At 40.7% G+C, this 20,285-nt stretch overlaps 1 protein-coding gene across 3 annotated transcripts in view; it reads left to right on the top strand.

Annotated features, from left to right (window-relative positions):
• Window positions 1-20,285, top strand: part of INPP4B (inositol polyphosphate-4-phosphatase type II B) — an 886,823-nt gene that overhangs the window by 391,032 nt on the left and 475,506 nt on the right. The window contains exon 1 of one of the 3 annotated variants that reach the window (XM_081245266.1): window positions 127-208. The exons of the other annotated variants lie outside the window; for them this stretch is intronic. The gene's annotated coding sequence lies outside the window, so the exon portion shown is untranslated. Of the gene's footprint in view, window positions 1-126; window positions 209-20,285 lie in introns of those variants that run through there. 3 annotated transcript variants of the gene reach the window in all.

Raw genomic sequence — 20,285 nt, 5'->3', positions numbered from 1 at the left:
ATTTCGGAAGCCCATTTTTATACGAGGCAAAACAGAGTTCCTGCAAACAAGCCGGTTTCTGGGTGATTCAAGCGTTCAGGTAATGCTGTGGGGCAGACTTTGGACCTGGGTGACTCACGAGAAGCGAGGAAGGTTCAGCTCGCACCAAGGCAGGGCTGAGAGCCAACTTGAAAATGAAAGAAACGACTTGAGCAAAACAACTTCCTTGGTAAGATCAGACTGCTCCTTCTCCGTGTAATTTCTAATTCTACCCAACAGCAAAAAGAAGGATAGAAAAGGAAAAGGGAAAAGAATAATCAAAACCAAACTAAAGTCAGAGACAATGAAAGCAGAAAGGTTCGGTCCTGAGCTTCCAGCCTCTCCCATTTTAGCTCCGGAAGTGTAATCCTTTAATTGAAGCTTTGCTCTCCTCCTGAGCATTCAACTGTTACTAACAAATTTCATGGAGTGTCTATTTTGGAAACAGGGTTGTTTTAGGCAAGAAGTGTCTTAACTAAATTTGTGTTTAAATTGCAAGAAGGTAGAGTATGATTTGAGAGTACCCAAATTAGAAATGGTTTTTATTCCTTTTCAGGTGCATAAATAAATAAACAGCAATAATGAAAAACCTTTCTTAGAGTATGTAATGAACTGTGGTTGGAGAAGGATTTAAGAATGTGATTACTTTGGCTGTGGCAATGTAAGAGAAGAGCTGTGTTTATGTAGGGGATATGCCTTTCTGTGTGTACTTTTCTCATGTGTATATATTTATTTCATTGTTATTACAGGTACCAGAATAAGAAAAAAGTATTTAATGAGAATAAACACTGATTTCAGCAACATAGTCATTCAACTTTATAAAGTATTAGTTATAATGAAAGCTTTTTCTCGGTCATGCTACCCTTTCTGCAAAGAGGAAGGGAGGCATTCTGCTTCTTTTCATCTCATCACCTGCCTTTAACGGAAGGGTGATGGGCGGGGTGGGGGTGGGAGTGTAACGTGTGGGTGAGGGGTGAGTAGTGGGAGGGTGGGATTCTGGGCTAAACAGCACTTCTCCCACCACCGGGAGGGAGCTGCTGGAACAGCTGTAGTGAGTGATCAGCACCCGCTGCCTGGCTCCTCATTTCTGTCAAGGCTAAGCGATGCCCTAGACTCCAACGGGTTGAGTGGTGGGTCTCCTGCCCACCATCAGAGCTGACCGAGGTTATGTTGCTCCCTGTGGATTCAAATATATTCAGGGAATGAGACTCTTCTTCAATGTAGATATTCAGGATGCAACACTTCTGCCAACTAATACAGAGCATTGAAACCTAAAACTCTAGCTCCTGTCTGCTCTTAAAACAGGTGGGGACTCTGTAATGGCCTATATGGGAAAAGAATCTAAAAAAAAAAAAAAAAAGAGTGGATACATGTATATGTATAACTGATTCACCGTGCTGTACACCTAAAACTAACACAACATTGTAAATCAGTTATACTCCAATAAAAATTAAAGACAAACAGACAGAAAACAGATGGGGAGAGCTGGTAAGAATTCAATTGCATATACCAGGAACTTTTCCATCTAACCTATGTATAAATATTCGGATGTGCAGGACTAGATAACCTGAGTTGTAACATTCTAGCACTTGAGTGGGTGATGTCTGAGGTTGACTAGGCTCTGACAGTCAATCGACGGATCGTTGAAAGTCCTAGGAGGCTCTGAATATGGTCTTTACTTTTGTGTAAAGCCCAATGGGACTCACAGACAAAAAGGGAACTTCCCTTATTCCTTTACATTTTTTAATGAGTGACTTATAATTTTGCACATAGCCTGATTGTACACTTTGAGATTGACAGCTGCTGATGTTTGCAGTTCTTTTGAATCCTTTGGAGAGTCTTGATATACACAAAAATTCCCATAGGCCACAGAAACTTCTGAACTTGGAAGAACTGGTTTTAAAAACTGGTTCTGCCCCTTACCGGCATCGTGACACTGCACAAGGTACATGTGCTCTTCAAACTCAGTCTCTTAATGGAAAATGCACCCATTTGTACATGCTCTATCTCCTTCCTGGACTGCAGAGGGATCTTGCCTACTACCTGCTAGACATTCTCTTTAGGATATCCTGGTATTGCCTCAAACATCTGTCCCAAATGGAATTCCCTTACCTCTCCTTCCATTGACCCACCTGCTGCCTAGACACCCAGGTGCTCAGTCTAGTAATAGGGACCTTCTTTTCCCTCCTTCTCCAGTCCCTTCACATTCAGTGAGTGGAAAATTAATTTTGATTTTTCTTCCCATTATTTCTTGGCTTGCTCTCCTCTTCTGCATTGCTAATACCAGTACACTAGTTGAGGTTATTATGACCCTGTGCCTGAAATAATGTAACAGATTCCTATCAGGCATAGATGCCTTCCCCAGCTTTCATTTCCACCCCCTTCATTTTATATCTTACTCTCTGCTTGAGACACAGCTGTCATCCTGTCATTTTCTTCTGAAAAGTCTTTCAGTGCATCTCTGTGAACTGAATCAAGGCCAAACTGAAAGTACATGTAACACGTGAGTGTACCCTAGTGTGTCTAATTCTAGGTTGATGAGGCTCTGGCAATCGATACATTTTCTCTGAGGTTTCCTCATATTTAAGTTCAGGTTTTACATTTTTGGCAAAGATACCACAAAGTGAGGTTGTGACCTTCTCAGCACATCAAATCAGAAGGGATTTGATGTCGGTTTGTTCCATTACTGAAAATGGTAACTTTGATCACTTGGTGAAGGTGATGTCTGTCAGGTTTCTCCACTGCAAAGTTACTGTATTTCTTTGTATTTAATAAAGATCTTATGAGAAATAATTGGAGAGTATCTAGTTAGCTTGTTATTTAAAACACTGTTGGCACTAATTTTAGAATCCTTTGAAGATTCTTGCCTGAGACAATTATTACCGTGGGGTTTGCCAAATACTAGTTGGAAATTTACAGTAAGGAAAATTTTACTCTATTCATTTATTCATCCATTCATCTGTTCACTCATTATTTATATTAGTATGGGCAAATGAACTCATTTTATTCCATGGCTTATAATGTATCACAATCATTTTTTGTTGTTGTTCAGTTTTCCCAGATTTGGCCTTTGGGAGTAGTCCCCTTCAAGTTGGCTCCCGTATCCTTTTAGAATTTCTCTTTAAAACACTTTGATATTTTCTGGCACTGCAAGATATTTTAGGCTCATCTTGCACTTTTTCTGCCCCATTCCTGCAATCAGCTGTTTCTCCAAGGACTAGTAGTTTTCTTTTATTGGAGCATGGTGTTTAGAAACCAAGATTTGGGCAATGATTGGGCTCATTAGTACTGGGGTATCACAGTACCTGACCAACACTCTTGAAAATTGTCAAGGTTGTGAAAAACAAAGAAAGACTGAGGACCTGTTCCAGATTAAAGGAGACTAAGGGAAACATGACAACTAAGGCAAAGTGTGATTTTGGGTTGGATCCTGAAGCAAAAAGAACATTAGGGGGGCAATTGGAGAAATTTGAGTAAGTTCTGTAGATTAAGTAATACTGTGTATTGTATTATAGTCTTATACATATTTATCTTCCTGTAATGGTCAACTCAAAATAACGTGACAATTCACATTATTATTGATTTTAAAAATATGTGTATGTATAGCTGATTCACTTTGTTATAAAGTAGAAACTAACAAACTATTATAAAGCAATTATACTCCAATAAAGTTGTTAAAAAAGAATAATTCGGATCTCTGCAGTTGAAGAAACTGATCTAAATTAGGGATAGGATATTCAGAAGAGAAATAAAATTATACTTGGTGTTCTAACTATATCATTTAGGATTTTTGAAAGAAATGATCATGTATACCACAAATTATCTAACTAATCTCCCTTTGATGAACATTTACATTGTTTCAAATTTCCCCAGCTGATGTGTAAGGCTGTATTAACATATTTGTACATACATTTTCAAACATTTGAAAATCTCCTTGGTATACATTTCTTGAAGGTTGGTTAAATAATTTATGGTACAGCCATAAGCAATATGAAGTCATTAAAAATTATGATATAGATCAACAAACTATAGCCTATGGGCCAGATCATCCTTGCTTATTCATTTACATATTGTCTAAGGCTACCTACATGCTACAGAGCAACGACAGAGTTAAGTAACTGCAACAGGGACCATATGGCTCACAAAGCCCAAAATATTTACTATTGGTCCTTTACAGCAAAAGTTTTCCAACCCTGATATGGATTATTACATGCAGAATGACAATATTCTGTGAAAAAGACACATTTTTATTACATATATTATTATAGATCTGTATATATATAATTTTTTCATTTTTTAAAAATTGAAGTATAGTTGATTTACTATATTATATTTGTTTCAGGTGTACAATATAGTGATTCAGTATTTTTTTTTACATCTTTATTGGAGTATAATTGCTTTACAGTGGTGTGTTAGTTTCTGCTTTATAACAAAGTGAATCACCTATACATATACATATATCCCCATATCTCCTCCCTCTTGCATCAAGTTATTACAGAATAATGGCTATAATTCCCTGTGCTGTACGATATAACCTTGTTGCTTATTTCTTTTATACATAGTAGTTTGTATCCCTTAATCCCATACCCCTATCTTTCCCTCCCCCCTTCCCTCTCTCCACTGGTATCCACTAGTTTGTTTTCCGTATCTGTAAGTCTGTTTCTATTTTGCTATACGCATTCCTTTATAAAGTTTTTTTAGATTTCACATATAAGTTATAACATGCGGTATTCGTCTTTCTCTGTCTGACTTATTTCACTGAGCATAATACTCTGTAGGTCCAACCACCTTCAGCAAGTAGCATAATTTCATTCTTTTTTATGGCAGAGTAATATTCCACTGTACACACACATGTGCGCACTCACGTGCATCTTCTTTATCCATTAGTCTGTGGACGGACACTTGAGTTACTTCTATATCTTAGCTATTGTAAATAGTGCTGCTATGAACATTGGGGTGTGTGTATCTTTTTGAGTTAGTGTTTTCATTTTCTTTGGATATATACCAAGGAATGGAATTGCTGGATCATATGGTATTTCTATTTTTAGTTTTTTGAGGAACCTCCATACTATTCACATAGTGGCTACACCAATTGACATTCCCACTAACAGTGTACAAGGGTTCCCTTTTCTCCACATCCTCTCCAATATTTGTTATTTGGAGACTTTTTGCTTATAGCCATTCTGAATAAGTGTGAGGTGATATCTCATTGTTATTTTGATTTGCATTTCTCTAATAATTAGTGATGGTGAGCATTTTTCAAGTACCTGTTAGTTATCTGTATGTCTTCCTTGGAAAAATATCTATTCAGGGCTTCCCTGGTGGCGCAGTGGTTGAGAGTCCGCCTGCCGATGCAGGGGACACGGGTTCGTGCCTCGGTCTGGGAAGATCCCACGTGCCGTGGAGCGGCTGGGCCCGTGAGCCATGGCCACTGAGCCTGTGCGTCCGGAGCCTGTGCTCCGCAATGGGAGAGGCCACAACAGTGAGAGGCCCGCGTACCGCAAAAAAAAAAAAAAAAAGAAAAGAAAAAGAAAAATATCTATTCAGGTCTTCTGCCCATTTTTAACTGGGTTGTTTGTTTTTTTGATACCAAGTTGTATGAGCTGTTTATATATTTTAGATATTAACCCCTTGATGGTCATATCATTTGCAAATATTTTCTCCCATTCATTAGGTTGTCTTTTTGTTTTGTCGATGGTTTCCTTTGCTGTGCAGAAGCTTTTAAGTTTAATTAGTTCCCATTGGTTTATTTTTGCTTTTATTTCTTTTGCCTTGGGTGACAGATCCAAAGAAATATTGCGTGATTTATGTCAAAGAGCGTTGTACCTATGTTCTCTTATTGGAGTTTTATGGTTTCAGTCTTACATTTAGATCTTTAGTCCATTTTGGGTTTATTTTTGTACATGCTGTGAGGAAATGTTCTAATCTCATTCTTTTATGTGGAGCTGTTCAATTTTTCCAGCACTATTTATTGAAGAGACTGTATTTTCTCTATTGTATATTCTTGCCTCTTTTGTTGTAGATTAATTGACCATAGGTATATTGGTTTATTTCTGGGCTCTCTATTCTGTTCCATTGATCTATGTGTCTGTTTTTGTGCAGTACCATGCTGTTTTGATTATTGCAGCTTTGTAGTATAGTCTAAAGTTGTGCACATGGTACTTACAGCTTTTTTATATTTCTCAAGATTGTTGGGCAATTCAGGGTCTTTTGTGGTTCCATATAAATTTTAGGATTATTTGTTCTAGTTCTGTGAAATATATCCTGGGTATTTTGGTAAGGATTGTTTACATCTGTAGATTACTTTGAGTACTATGGACATTTTAACAATATTAATTCTTCCAATCCAAAAATATGGCATATCTTTCCATTTCTTTGTGTCAACTTCAATTTCCTTCATCAGTGTTTTATAGTTTTCAGAGTATAGGTCTTTAACCTCCTTGGTTAAGTTTATTCCTTGAAAGTACCTAGGAATTTATTATTTTTGATGTAATTTTAAATGGGATTTTTTGTTTTTGTTGTTCTTCCCCTTCTACCTGATTCCATGTGCATCTTTCCTACAGCCTTGACTTTACAGGAGTCTTTCAGCCAATTTCAAGTTCATTTTCAGTAAGAATTATTCCACATGTAGATGTATTTTAAATATATTTATGTGTGGGGAGTGAGTTTCACATCCTCCTATTCTGGCCATCTTGATTGCTCTCCTGTATATATATAATTTAAATCAAAAATCCTATTAATTTAAAATTAGTTATGGACAGAGAGACTCTGCAAGTTTGTTCACCAAAGTTCATAAGTAGGTCCTTTTTTGGTACATTTTTATTTATAATTTTATGTATACTTTGTGCTTTCTTAAAAGAGTTGTATGAATTCTGTTTTCTCGTTTTTACTTCAAGATAACTACTCAAACCACACTCTTCAGTCTTCTGAACCCAAAATTCTAGTGAAGCGAGATCACAGTGATCACAAGAGACTTTGAATGACACTTAATTTTTAAGTAGGGCAACCACTCACTGTAGTTTGCCTGGAACAGTGCTGTTTTATGGCTACTGGGACTATAGTGTCCTTGTAGCCACATTTTTCTCTTAACTCTGTAGTAGTTCTTCCCAGCCTCTTAAGCTGCTATTCATCTTTTATGTGTCCTTTAAGTGTTTCGGTACCGCTGGGTTCTGCCACTGGCCTGGTCCCTTCTTACTCCAATCAGTCTCCCAGAAACTCCCCAGAACTCTCCCAACTCCCATAATTTGGTTTATATCTATACACTGATACCTCCTAAATGTGTACCTTTAACTTCCAAACCAGTGCTTTCTGGACATTTTTAAGATATTTCAAATCTAATTTAATCCGGTGCCATCCTTGACCCTTCCTTTCCCCTCCACTTGCATTTCTTCAATCAACAGAAATCCCTGGCAATTTAACCTCCTAAATATTTCACACATTGGTCTCCAGTTTTTACTATTACTGTCCTAATTCAGATTTTCTTATCCTTGCCTCTTTCACTGAATGCCTTCAGTTACCTACCAAACCTCAGCCAGAAAAATCAGTCTTAAATGCCAACCTGAAAATAATATACAGTGCCTGAGTCACTCTCTTTCTTAACTCACTTCAGGAGACCTCCCATTGCCTAGTGACATTTTTTCAAGTGTGGAACATGTCCAACCTACATCAGACCCTCCTGGGTTATATATTAAAAAGGCAAATTAAAAAAAATTGAAGCCCGAAGTCTGGGGTCCATTACCAAGTTACTGGATAAGAATTTATAGGTGATCGAGCCCTAGAAATTTCTGTTCTTACCACCACCAGATGTCTTTTATGTGCTTTCATGTCTGAGAACTATTACTGTCCTAGGCCTATATCAAGACACTTCTATCCAAGGTGTTTATGAGACAGTCCAAGGCCTTCATGGTCTGGTTCCTATTAACTTCTCTAGTCTTATTTCTTGCCATTTCCTAACTAAAATTTCACATTCTACTAATGTAAATTCCTGTATCTTCCTGCTTATACCTTACTTTTCAACTTCTGTATATATTTACCATTCCCTGTGACTGAAATACCTCTTTCCCCTTACTTCTCCTGGCCTGCTCATAAGTAAATGTCAAGTCCTCACTTGGTATCTGTGCTGCAAGTCTTCCTGGCATCTCCAGGATGGACTGTGCACCAGAGAGCTCTGTCTCCTCAATGCACTATTACTGGGCTTTGTCATTGTGCCTGGTGCATAGTTCATCCTTAACAATGGTTTGGCAAATTAAGTTAATAATAGATTTCTATGAAGCTCCTTAGAGTATATGGATTCTATCCACTATCTTTTGTTGTGTGACAGATCACCACAAAATTTTGTGGCTTAAAATCACCACTGCTTATTTAGCTCATAAGTCCGTGGGGTGGCAGTTTGGTCTGCAATCAGCTAGGTATTTAACTGGGGTTACTCCTGCGTCTGTGGGGAGCTGCTGGTCAGCTAGGTGGCCCTGCCGCTAGGATTGGCTTTTTGTTGGCTGGAGCAATGGCAGTTGCTGTACAATGATTTCCTCAGTGGGTAAAAGGCTAGATCAGCCAGGATTGGGGCTTGTTCATATGGAGGTGACAGCTTCTAAGGGAGAGACAAAGAGAGGTTTATTCTCAGAACTGGGAAAATATCACTTCTGCCACTTTCTATTAGCCAAAGCAAGTTAAACACCAGGTCAAATTTGAGGATGAGCAAATAGACTACATTTATTGATTGGAGGCACTGTAAAGTATTATGGCCATTTTTGCAATCTATTCCATGGGTCTATGTATATGAATTGATAAATATCTTTTACAATGTAACTATAAACTGGATTATAATTTTCTATCACTGTCACTGCTCTTGCCTTTTAAATACCCTTATTTCATTAATCTTCAAGCCATTTTATAGCCAAATGTTGATGCTTCTTTTCCAGTTCTATCACCTAGTTCTTCTTCAATTAACCTCTTCCAGAGTACCATTTGCATCTATTCATGAACAATATAAATAAGCATGTACCATTTAGTTAATTCCTTGGATTTGGTTTAAGTCTTAAAATGAAGCCAGTATTCCCCAGCACAGCAAACAACAGACTCTAAGTATGAAAATGGACGTGGCTGCCAATAAGAAAACATACCATTCCCGTATCCTTGAATGTATCCTGAATCCTTTCATTTGCAGCTTTACTGCCCTAAAAAAATTGACAATAGCCAGCTTTCGTTCTGCCACATCAGCTGACATATTTTCTGTTTTGAAAGTGATATTCATCTTTCTGCCTACTGGAGGGTCCCTTCACTGCTAAAAAGAGCTTTCTTTAAAGGGCAAAGCCATCTAAGGTCAAGTCCATTGGCCTGTGTACTGTTAAGGAGAGTGACGCTTTGAATTAGAGCTCGTGCTCTGAACCCTGGCATTCATCATTAGAGCCTGCACCTTCCTTTCCCGATTTCCATGGTTCGTCTGGGAACTTTAACCTCCTTGGCATTTTATTCCCTCCCCAGACCTTAGAAGTAAATGTAGCAATATCGAACACTTCTAAATAACATAAGAGGGAACATCATGGAAATTATTAAGCAGGCTTTTCAGTTTTCTACCATAAGGACTTTTTTTTTTTTTTTTGCCTTAATGCCTCTCTAATTTTCCTCCTCATGGATTCTGAATTAAACTCTCAACAATCCTTGATATTTTCTTCTTCAGCACAAAAACGGATTTTATGCAAGCACTTGGGAACTGGACAATTCTGTTTCCAAAAAGCAACAGAATTTCTTTCTTATTTTTGAGGGCACCTTGGTCACCAGCGTTTCCCGGCTCTTGGTCTCATCGAAGCTTAGCATCCAAGCCTATCATTCACTGAGGGGAAAAGGTCCTAGAATTTGCTTTGTGACCTGGGATATATGGGATATAAGTGTGTGTTACAAAACTTAATGCATAAAGCTGCTACTTTTGATACAGTCTGGTTCATGGAGAGATGGGATTTAGCTACTTATAATGAGAATTTGATGTGACTGGAAATTGAACAGAAGCATCTTTTTATTGAAGGTGCTGAGCCTTATAACAGTCATTCAGTGGCAGAAGTTATTATTTTTCATATTACTTTTCAACTATAAAACCTTTCAGGGCCTCATAAGAAAATCCCTCTCCTTGTTCAAGCAACAAAAAACTTGGTACCTTTTTCTTTACATCCACATAAAGCAAAACAATGCAGTAACACCCCTCCCCCCCCTTTAAAGATCTGTCTCAGTTTTTCTCTGAGTTAAAGATCTTCTTTTTCTTTCTAGATCAGAACTGTCCTCTCATGAAATCTTATTTTCCCCTTTTTCCCCCCATGAGAATCTCAAGGAGAAAAAAAGAGAGAGCAAGAAAGAGATAAAAGAGAGAGAAAAAACAAATCTAGACAGGATGCAGGAGACTTGAAATGTACATAGAAACTTTTTTGAAAAAATAATATTTTTTATCCTTTAGTTAGAATCTTTCATAGAGTGTGTGCATAAAAAACATGTCAGTCTTTCAGCTTTTTAGAAGATCAGTACCATAAGAATCTCAAATTAGATATTTGAATTAAAGTTAGGAGAAAAGCATTCTCTTACTTCCTCCGTTCACAAATCAACTTTAGAAATTTGAACAAGTCGTATAGTTTTTCTCCTTCAGTTTTTCTGTTTACAAAATGGTATCTATTCAAGTGAAATAATTTTGTGAATTGATATCTGTTTCGGAACTATATTTTCATCAATTCTCTTTTTTGAGCAGTACTCTACTATATTCTTCCCCACCAGAAAATATATCTAGAAAAATTAGTGAGTAGAGAATATTTTTAATTTTTAATTTTTGGTCTTTTAGCAGGTCTGATAAAAAATATTTTAATTTCTCATCTCCTGTATATTTGTGAGTTATATCATTAGTGAGCTTAGCTCTAACATATATATTCTGTAAATTTAAGTATGGTCTCATGAAATATTTTTCTTTGGAATTTATAATGCTGGTTTGGCAACTATTCCCTGGAGAACAACAGGTGATATTAAAAAGGTAGTTTTCACCAAAATGACAGCACCTAAAGTAAAAGTTTTATCAACTGGGGTGAGAATGATTTTTTAAAATCAATACTGGCGTTTATGAGCTTTCAGGATTAAGAAGTATCTTAAATTCCGTAGACAGGCTGCTTGCCTTGTTGTGCTCATGCAGCCTCAGAGCGGACGAAGGGAGGGCCAGGTCAGGGCTGTCATTCTCGTGGGGGGCTAGGTGTGCTTGGAAAAGACACGTGGCTGGAGCAGGGGAGGGTTTCAGAAGATGTCTTTCAAAGGACAGGCTTCTGGTGTTGAGGATTAGATCTTGCCGAAACACTTCACTTCTGTGGTGATCACAGTAGAGACAACATTGCTTGATAAACCCCCATTTGGGGAAATTATAGGAGACCTATTTGATTACTTGTACTTCTTGCTGCTTATCTGATGTGAGTGGACGAGGCTCTACAGAGTCCATACCCAGAACACTATTCAGACCAGGCACATCTGATGGACAGAATTACAGCCACCCTAATCCTACTGTAGGGTTTTCAAATGTATAAAAGCCTTGTCCGTGGATTAAATGTAAATAAGTAACTCAAAGCTTTTTAAACATGTAATAAGAGGAAGAAGAGCAAGCAATAATAAGGGGTAATTCAGTAGCTTTCTTCCCTCATTATTTTTAGTGTCCTCTTGGCAAAATGTTCAGTTTATGTGCTAAGAGTTTAAAGTATCTCAATGCCACGTCTAGGTAAACTAGTGCCGTAATTAATATATGAGTATTGAGTTGTCATGGGTTTGTCGGTAAAGGACTATGATTATAAGATTAAATATGTGTAGAAGTACAGGCAATACTCTAGAATTAAATCACAATATTGACAAAACAGATACATATGATTTTACTATTTGCTAGTCTACTGCTGTATTGAAGCATTAAAAGCTGCTTTTAACAAGACATCCTTGCTGTTTTATGCTTTTGAATATTATACGCAATTATCCATAAAAATGAGAGGTAAATCCTCCACTTTAATCTTGGTTCATTAAATACAAAGCAGACATTCAAAACTAACATTAAAAAAAGTATTCCCCTCAAGCCACAAAAATGAAACAAAAACACACAAGAGTGAAATAAAATTGTAGCCTCACAACCATTCTCAGATAACTTAGGTTCTCAGCTTTTGACACATACATTGTCATTGCATCATTCCATTAGTCCATATTCATTCCTTTTTATCACAGTTATTGCAGACGGCTTATTGTCAAGTAAAAATGAGAAGCATTGTCACAACTTCAGGTGCATTAACCCTTCAGCTAACATAACAATTGGGAGAATTCCAGAGCCACATCACCTGAAATCATTGTGGTCTGGATGTTACTAGCATTCTCAACCTCCAGGTCTCCTGGCCTTTGGGCCACATGGAAAAGCTGGGCTTCTCAGCTCCTTGCAGATATGCACCTCTGGATAATGAGCTATAAGAATTGATAGCGTCAGTGCCAGCCTGAGGCTGTGAAAACTCCCTTGTGATCCTCTGGTCTGTCTTCACCTGCCAGGAAGTCAAGAATGAGTCTTAGTCCTGATGAAGCTTCAAGGAGGTGAGACCTCCTTTAGCCCAGGTCCCTAGTTCCTACCTAGAGCAATTCTTTCCCACTTCCCAACACCCATTGAATATATAGGAGAGGGAGGAAATAAACCTTTCTTATGTTAAGCCACTGAGATTCCCAGGGAAATTTGTTAACAGGAGCACAACCTAGCCTACCCTAAATAGTTCCTACAGGTTGAATAATTTCCTTAACTTTAGGCTTCATATTTAGGTATATGAGTAATAACTGTTTCTAAAAGAAACCCGATTTCCTCCTTAACTTTCAGTTTTCTTCTTTCCTTATTTTCTGCTGCCAAAAGCAAATTGTGGTCAGTGTCTTATTTGGGCCAGGATGATGAAATCTGGAAGATAGTGAGGGTGTAAAGAAAAGGGGGCAGGACAGAGAAATACCATGAATCCAGAGGACGGAGCAGACTCAGTCTAACTATCAAGCCACAACAAGCAAAAGGGCCAACAAGTGACCGGAATATACAGGCTGGGCTCGGAATTTGGGGGTCAAGGTTGTGAAGAAGGCTCAGACAGAGGAATAAGGCCATGCTGTGGGCTCGTCCAGAGTCCTGAGATGGCAGGGAGGGTGGAGAATTCAGAATGAAAGGCTGTGGCCAGTGCTTAGGATTGAAAAGGGCAAATATAGCTGTCTTGGTTGGTACCGTGGATGTGAGTCCAGGACCTGCCAAGGAAGCAGAGCCTCAGATGCAGAGGAACTGGGCAGTGAGGCCAAACCCAGCCCTGGACAACCGTGCTTCAAGTACAGGGCTTAGAAACAAGATTGACTTTTTGTCTCCAAATTGCTTGTTTGGCGTTCCTTGTGGCTCTGGGGCCACGGCCAGAACCTAGAAGGGGGAAGGACGGGGCTGAGCCCACAGATGAGACAAGAATCTCTGCAAGACCAGATGTTAGAGATCACCATAGTGGGGAACCCTACCATTCCTGATGGACCTATGTTGGGGCTCTCAGTTCCATTTTTTATTTTGTATGGAACTTAAGTTATATCAATTCCATCTTATATTTCATCACAGACAGTCCCTGTTACTACCTGTATAGTCTGTTTTACCATTTATCAGATACCTACGAGGACTCTCCACAATTTGGGGGTTTATATTTACTGTGACCACATCTATCACAGATTTTATGATGTCGTGTGGAACGTTAAGAAGGTCCCTTGGAGCGTGTGTCTGTCATCCTGAGTATCTACCCTGTTCTGCCACTGACAGCTGCCCATGTGATGCCAGTGGGTCACGTGACCTCCCTGGCTGGTTCTTCCTCTGTGGAGGCAGTGGGTCTGTGTGTTTGTGGAAGATGGTAGGCGTGGGTGGCCTTTGATGAGCATCAAGGCCTTTGTGTCTCTTCAGTTCTCTGCAGTCATTCTCTGTGGTGAGTCTGCCTTTCACAGAAGTTCCATTTCTGGGAACGAAAGGAACTCGACACGCCTCCCCCTCTTCGCCTCTTCTCCGCGTTGATCTTAACATCCGAACCTTAATTCAGCTCCGACTCCTATCCCCTCTTGATTTTCTCCTTTCCACAGCTCTTTCTCCACGTTTCCCGTCAGCAGCCCTCCCCTGGCAAACTGCCAGCCTCCCTCCAGCTGTGTCAGCGCTCTGAGTGCTTAAGAAGATGCCCTCCCTGCACAGGCGAACCTCCCCAGGCAGCCTCTTTGAAAGCCTCTCCCAGGCTGAGCAGCTGTGTGGAAACCTGACATGGGCTGTGATGCAGCAGGCTGGTTGCTGGCCCCCGGTGATCAGCTTTGTGTGGTATCGGTTTTGATGCATCACAGAAAGAGAAGAAAGAGCCCCTTCCAGCCCTCCGTCTTCTCTCTTCTCCTGCCTGAATATATGGGGAGAGAGCGTAGGTTTCCCAGGTATCAGCTTAGATGATCAAAACTGCAATCGATACTTTCCCCTGCAATTTGTGCACCTCTTCAGGCCTTTCTCTTCTTGCCCCACCTGCTCGGTTCATCCTTCTGACTCAGAGTGGAAATAAAACTGTCTTAGGTGATATAAAACATCTTTTCCCCAGATAGCACATCAGTGGGAAATCTCCACATGCCTATGCTGCCTTCTTGTCAAAGTTAATTTATCCCACACTGAGCCAATGGTCTTTCTCCCTGTGACCCTGGAAGCCTTTCCTTCCCCTCTGACCCCAGTTTGGTTGGTACCAGCTTTCTTCCCAGTCTCCAAGTCTTGGTAATACTTCTTTCCTCTTTATCCCTCACACCTAGTCAGACATTAAGTTCTTTCACCTTTTCCCCTAATTGTCTCTAATATTTGCCCCCCTTTTTTTTTCTATTTCAGTTACCATAAATCTCAGCTACATCCTCATTTAAAAAGCAATAACTATTTTTCTCCAGTCATATACATGCTGGAGTCAGGGACCCCAGCAGTGACCTGCCTTAATGACTGAGGGGTGATGTGGTGTAACTCCCGCTTGGTTGGTGGCAGAGGGAACGGAGTCTGCAGGGCTAGGGAAGTAAAGAGGAGATTCTCGTGGGTCCTGTTCAGGAACTGCATTTTGACCCCGTGTGCTTTTGTGGACAAAGCCCTCCCCTGGCTGGCTGAGGTCCTGGTTCTGGTTGTAGCTGTGGCACTTTGCTTGTAAGACAAGGAAACTCTGAGCATCAGTTTCTTTACCTACCAGAGGTTGAAATTCATGCCATCTCTACGATCCTGCCTCTGTGTCCCACACAGGTCACCCACAGCTAAGAACTCTCTTCTCTCACTGAATAGGAAAAAAATAAATAGATGTCCTTTCTGCCAGTAGGCAGGAACATAGGAGTATTTTTTTCAACCAGCCTCAAGGTCTTCACCCTATTAAAGTTGGCTCTGGAAACAATATGTAAGTCAACTGTAAAAGGCCCATTTAGAACTAGTTAGTGTCTAATAAATATGTGAGGTAGACTACATTGTAACCAAACCTTTCAGAGTCTCCCTCCGGAAAGTCTTCCATGGATGCCCTTGCTCCCCACCTGACAGCTGCTATCTTTACAAATGTGCTTACGGGTCTCACTTGGGCTGCTGAACTAGCTTTCTAAATACGGTATCTTTGCCCTATTTTGTCAACCTCCAATTTGTCCTTACCAGTGTGCCCAAGTGTCCTGGAAAAGCCCTGGTGGCTGCACTCTGGTGGCTGAAGGAACTTGTTCAGGTTCAACCTCTTACCTTCTCTCCCAACCCCCCCCCCCCCGCTTTGGCTTGACATGGTGGGTAGCCATCCTACAGCCAAATGTTTGGATTGTTTATAGCTTCTTTTTCAGTCCTCCCCACTTGGGTATGTTGAATTCTCTTCACCTATACCTGGTACTACCTGGAGGACAGTGTTTAGATGCTGACAGCCCCACCGGACACTTAGGACCACAGCATGCTGTGGATCCCAGGAGGGTGCATAGGGATTCCTAAGCAAAGGGGTTGGGGCAAAGCTTCCCAGGCAGAGGAAGCAGCATCTGCTGAGGCTCAGAAGCAGGAGAGAACGTGGTGTGCTTAAGACATCATTCTGCAAACTTCTTTTTGCTGTGATATTTGGTTATAAGTAGGTTTTTCATCATGATGCAGTACACATATCATGGAAAAAAAGGTCTGACAGATAACACTCCAATGTGTTTTTCTTCTCCCATTTCATTAAAATAAAATGCTGATCTTGACCAACTAAATTGTTTTCACAACTCACGAAAATCCATCAGTGAGGTTGAAAATACAAAAATGCCGGTTTAATGTCCAGACTGGGTGGAGCCAGGTTGGGAGGGGTCATGTGATAACGATAAGGCTGAAACGGAAAGCAAAATCAAATCCTGAAGTGCCTTGTCCACCGGTTAAGCATGTCTATTGTTAGCTTAAAAGCCACAGAAAGCCATTGAAGGGTTTAGATAGTGGGTACTTGGGGAGTGTGACAAGAGCAGGTTTGCATAGAAGTCTTCCTGTAAACCGATTTGAGGGGGGTCAAGAGTGGGTGAAGGTCACCAAAGGGTACAAACTTCCAGTTATAAAATACGTGAGTTCTAAGGATGTAGTGCACAGCAGGGTGACTAGAGTTAATAATACTGTATTGTATGTTTGAAAGTTGCTAGGAGAATATATCTTAAAAGTGCTCATCACAAGAAAAAATTTTGTAACTATGTTTGTTGATGTATGTTAACTAGACTTATTTGTGGTGATATTTTGCAGTATTTCCATATATGGAATCATTATGTCATACACCTGAAACTAATATAATGTTATATATCCATTATACCTCAATTTTCTAAAAAAGTTAAAAAACAAGAGAGAGTGTGGGAGACTAGGTAGAGGTGTTTTATACTATTCTAGGTGAGGAAAGATAGCTGTTGGAGTAGGAGGTGATAGAGGAGATGGGGACGTGGATACTTTGAAGCTAGTGAATGGACAGAATTTGTAGGACTTACTGCTGGTGGATCTGAAGGGAACAGAAGAGGGCAAGGATGGCTGGGTTTCTATCCCGTGGAATCAGGCTGATGGTTAACCCATTCATTGAGAAGGGAAGACTTGAATAAAAGCATGTGGTGGGTGCGGCTTTGTGTGGTCTTCTCCAGAAGCAGATACCAAGGCAGTTTTAAGGGGTAAGTGGTTTACTATTTAGGAGTTGATCCCAGGAAACACCAGTGGGGAAGTGAAAAAGTGAGGCAGAGAAGGGAAGGTAGGCAATAAAAAGCACAGTTTTCAGGGAATCTACCACCATGGAGTTCAGGAGCTTATGCCTGCTGGGGAGCTATAGAAGTCAGCGTGGAACGTGCGCCTCAGGGTTACCCACCTGAAGGGAGAGGGAGCTGCAGTATTTATGCCCCAGCTTCTCTCCTGTCAGTCATTAGTTGACTAGGTCTCCCTCAGACCTAACTATCAGAACCTGCATTTTAACAACATTCCCTGGTGGTTCACGTGCACATCAAAAGGTAAGGAGCATTGGGCTTCCCTGGTGGCGCAGTGGTTGAGAGTCTGCCTGCCTATTCATGGGACACAGGTTCGTGCCCCGGTCCGGGAGGATCCCACATGCCGTGGAGCGGCTGGGCCCGTGAGCCATGGCCGCTGAGCCTGTGCTCCGCAACGGGAGAGGCCACAACAGTGAGAGGCCTGTCTACCACAAAAAACCCAAAAAAACAAAAACAGGTAAGCAGCATGCTCTTGAGAGCCCATAGTACATTGCATGTGCTTGGTTTTCTGCCACAAGCATGCAATCTCAAATAGCCTCCTTACCCAGATTCTCTAAGAGTGATTTTAGAGTACTTTGCACAGCTTTTCTGTGACTGTGGTAGAAATCCCCTGACCTAATTGATTGATGCTGAGTTATTGCTTCTCCTCTGAAATAGGCACCCCACGGTTTGGCCATCATACGCTCCTGGTTCAGAACCAGGACAGGGATTTAAACGAGGAACTCAAACTGTCTATTGCATCAGAGTTCAGATGAACCTGATTAGGACCGAAAATAAAACCCCAGCATCAGCTTGGGTATCCTTCCCTCAGAAGCAGATAAAATGGGCTCAAATCACTACTCCGTGTCCTGGCCTTTGCCCTCTTGCCATCCAGCTTTTTGAAGTTTGCTCCATGTAATTGACATTCTCTTGGCCATCTGCCATTCTCAGCTTCTGCTTTAGCTGGGATGGTTTAGTTTGCAGATCAGTGTGTCCATCCTTGAGTGCTACTCTTCCACTCTGTGTCAACACAGATCCAGAGCTCACCCCTTCCCTCACTTTCCAGAAAAACAAACAGAAACACTCACACAAGACCTTCTGTGTGTAGGACAAATAATAAGAGGTTTGGGGAGATGGAAAGGACTTACATCATTTAAATGCAAACAATTTAATAGTAGAATATTAGCCAATCCTTGCCTTAAAATGCCCCTTGGACATTTTTACAACTCAGATCCAGCTTCCTGCCCTGTCTTTCCACCCTTCCCTCTCTCCTCCCTCTTGCTTCTGTGCAATCTCAGAAAGGAAATGACAGGAAAAAAATGCCCCACTAATTCTTCCCATTTTTTAGTGCACTATAATTTAATATTTGGGCTCCCTTGTAGCAGACTCTGCTGAGGCTTTGAAAAGGCTACTTGCCATGTCACGCAATCAAAAACACATGGGCTGAGCACAGGGGACAGGGGGCTTGTCCAAGGAAATTGGACGTTGTTGCCAAAGAAAGGCTGTGTGCTTGTTGAGCAGCCATAAAGTAACAAATGTCCGCTTGGGGGAGGAGTAGCCTCCTGTTACCTTGTGGTTCTGACTAGTTATGGTCGTTCCTTGGTTAGAATACCCATTAGTTTGTGTTGTCACTTACTGATGGGTATTAAGTACCCTATAGGTACCAAGCCCACTCCTCAGTGATTTATATACAACTGACTTTAAAAATATAAAACCGTTGGCAAGATAAGTATTAGTATTGTCATTTTACACTTGAAGAGACCGGGATTATGGAATTTAGGTGTTTTAGCCATAGTGACACAGCCAAGTAAGTAAGTACCTATGTAACTGACTTCCATCTGTCTCTACAGCTAGACTGTGGGCTTTTGGGAAAGCAAAATCCATCTTGTCTTCATATGTGGCTTTGAAGTGCTTGGTCCTCTAGTTTGTTGTAGGGCCTCAATCATTGTTCGGGTTGAATAAATATTTTAAAGCACAAGAGGTGAGAGGAAAACCTAGTTTCTTGGCTGTAAAATAAAAAATTCATGCACACACACACACACACACACACACACATATATATTTTTTCATGATAGAGACGAGAGATCAAGAAGTAAGGGAGAAAAATCTTGAAAAGAACTCTATTCTGGGTAAGTTCCCTTATCTCAGAGAAGTTTAACTCTCCCACCTCAAAGGGATTCAAATAAAGAATGAGGTGTGGCTGCCCCCTTGAGCTACTCTTCTACCAAGATTACTAATATCCTGGTTTGCTCATTTTGAGTTCACAGACCTTAATTATGTAGCACACAGCATGAATCATCCTATCTGTTCCTACAGAGAATACCAATTTGTCTTCCAGACAGTACAGCAAAGCACACCTTCCTTTGGCCACTACAGGAAAAAGTGAGGAGGAAAGTACCACAGACGCTCCTCTGCCCACCAATCGGGGAGCGTTTCCTCTCTGAGGTGATAATAACCTGACCTGTGACCACCACTGGGTGCACAGGGCTCTAATACTTGATGGTTTTAATCACAGGCAATGACCTTGCCATTGTATCAACCTGGACAAGTCATGTGCCTCCCTGGGAGCCTCAGGCATCTCATGTAAGACAAAAGGGTGATTCTTTCGGAAAGTGAGAATTCACCCTTCTGCTAGAACAGGCTCCAGTGCAGCTGGCTTTTAAACTGTCATTTCCCCCTCTACTTACTACACTGGGCTGTTGCCTTATCTGTTTATTAACATGGAAACCAAAGCAGAACACCTCACCTACCTGGAATTTAGTTGCTCTGAAACCTCAGAGGCTCTGGGACAAGGGCAGGAAAAGCTGTTCCCAGGAAGTAAACAAATAAGACTTGTGAACCATCACAGTCCCATGCCTTATACCCAATGCCTCTTCTCTGGGTTAAGACCATCAGGTTACTCAGCCAGATCTCCATGACACACATGTCTCACCATCCAAGGCATGACTTGTCTTTTAAGCCAGGTTCAAACTGGGATTGATTGAGGGGCTGTGAAGAGAAGCAGGCACCCTCCCTCCCTCCCACGGTATTTACTTTCAAAATGTAATCACGCTGGAAGG

Source organism: Mesoplodon bidens (assembly GCF_964165515.1).
Source record: "Mesoplodon bidens genome assembly, chromosome: 1".
NCBI lineage: Eukaryota > Metazoa > Chordata > Mammalia > Artiodactyla > Ziphiidae > Mesoplodon > Mesoplodon bidens.
This window is presented reverse-complemented; position numbering and strand designations above follow the sequence as displayed.